Source organism: Arachis hypogaea, chromosome 13 (assembly GCF_003086295.3).
Source record: "Arachis hypogaea cultivar Tifrunner chromosome 13, arahy.Tifrunner.gnm2.J5K5, whole genome shotgun sequence".
Classification (NCBI taxonomy): domain Eukaryota; kingdom Viridiplantae; phylum Streptophyta; class Magnoliopsida; order Fabales; family Fabaceae; genus Arachis; species Arachis hypogaea.
The window spans coordinates 110,292,392-110,294,450 of record NC_092048.1 but is presented as its reverse complement, the minus strand read 5'-3'; the positions used below and the strand labels follow the sequence as shown (position 1 = coordinate 110,294,450).

The 2,059-nt window shown below is 35.8% G+C and overlaps 1 non-coding gene across 1 annotated transcript; it reads right to left on the bottom strand.

The window, feature by feature from the left end:
• Positions 1-1,175: 1,175 nt before the first annotated feature.
• Positions 1,176-1,283, bottom strand: LOC112739463 (small nucleolar RNA R71). The gene has a single exon (XR_003170399.1). It is a non-coding gene; the product is annotated as a small nucleolar RNA R71 (small nucleolar RNA).
• Positions 1,284-2,059: the final 776 nt, after the last annotated feature.

Below are 2,059 nucleotides of genomic sequence, written 5' to 3'. Positions count from 1 at the left end.
AAATTAAGTTTCAATCATATCTTTTTCAAAATTAATTTCAAAATCTTTTCTAACTTCTTTTCTAACTTCCTATCTTTTCAAAATTTAATTTTCAAATATTTTTCAATCAATCCTATCTTTTTGTTTCAATCACATCTTTTTAAATTTCAATCACATCTTTTTCAAAATTTGATTTCAAAATCTTTTTTTTAACTTCTTATCTTTTTCAAAATTTGATTTTCAAATCTTTTTCAATTAACCACTTAACTTTTTGTTTGATTCTTATCTTTTTCAAAACTGCCTAACTAACTCTCTACCTTTAATTTTCGAAAATTCCTTCCCTCTTTTTCAAAATTTCATTTTAATTAACTAATTGTTTTAATTTTAATTACTAATTTTCGAATTTTAAATTTAATTTTAAAATATTTTTATTTTATTTTGTTTAATTTTTGAATTCCTTTCTTATCTCTCATCTCCTTCTATTTATTTATTCATCTACTAACACTTCTCCTCACCCAAAAATTCGAACCCCTTCTTCTCCTCTGAGTTCGAATTCTTCTCTTCTTCATTCTTTTTCCTCTTTTCTTCTACTCACACAAGGGGACCTCTATACTGTGGTAAAAAGGATCCCTATTATTATTTTATGTTCCCTTCTTTTTCATATGAGCAGAAGCAAGGACAAGAACATTCTTGTTGAAGCTGATCCAGAACCTGAAAGGACTCTGAAGAGGAAACTAAGAGAAGCTAAATTACAACAATCCAGAGACAACCTTACAGAAATTTTTGAAAAGGAAGAGGAGATGGTAGCCGAAAATAATAATAATGCAAGGAAAATGCTTGGTGACTTTACTGCACCTAATTCCAATCTACATGGAAGAAGCATCTCAATCCCTGCCATTGGAGCAAACAATTTTGAGCTTAAACCTCAATTAGTTTCTCTGATGCAACAGAACTGCAAGTTTCATGGACTTCCATCTGAAGATCATTTTCAGTTCTTGACTGAATTTTTGCAGATCTGTGATACTGTTAAGACCAATGAGGTTGATCCCGAGGTCTACAAGCTTATGCTTTTCCCGTTTGCTGTAAGAGACATAGCTAGAGTGTGGTTGGACTCTCAACCTAAAGATAGCCTGAACTCTTGGGATAAGCTGGTCACGGCTTTCTTAGCCAAGTTCTTTCCTCCTCAAAAGCTTAGTAAGCTTAGAATGGATGTTCAAACCTTTAGACAGAAAGAAGGTGAATCCCTATATGAAGCTTGGGAGAGATACAAGCAACTGACCAAAAAGTGTCTTTCTGACATGCTTTCAGAATGGACCATCCTGGATATATTCTATGATGGTCTGTCTGAATTAGCTAAGATGTCGTTGGATACTTCTGCAGGTGGATCCATTCACCTAAAGAAAACGCCTACAGAAGCTCAAGAACTCATTGACATGGTTGCTAATAACCAGTTCATGTACACTTCTGAGAGAAATCCTGTGAGTAATGAGACGCCTCAGAAGAAGGGAGTTCTTGAAATTGATACTCTGAATGCCATACTGGCTCAGAACAAAATATTGACTCAGCAAGTCAATATGATTTCTCAGAGTCTGAATGGAATGCAAGCTGCATCCAACAGTACTCAAGAGGCATCTTCTGAGGAAGAAGCTTATGATCCTGAGAACCCTGCAATAGCAGAGGTGAATTACATGGGTGAACCCTATGGAAACATCTATAATCCTTCATGGAGAAATCACCCAAATCTCTCATGGAAGGATCAACAAAAGCCTCAACAAAACTTTAACAATGGTGGAAGAAACAAGTTTAGCAATAGCAAGCCTTTTCCATCATCCACTCAGCAAAAGACAGAGAGTTCTAAGCAGACCCCGTCTAGCTTGGCAAATATAGTCTCTGATCTATCTAAGGCCACTCTAAGTTTCATGAATGAAACAAGGTCCTCCATTGGAAATTTGGAAGCATAAGTGGGCCAGCTGAGTAAAAGGATCACTGAAACCCCTCCTAGTACTCTCCCAAGCAATACAGAAGAAAACCCAAAAGGAGAGTGCAAGGCCATTGAATTGACCATCATGGCCGAACCTGC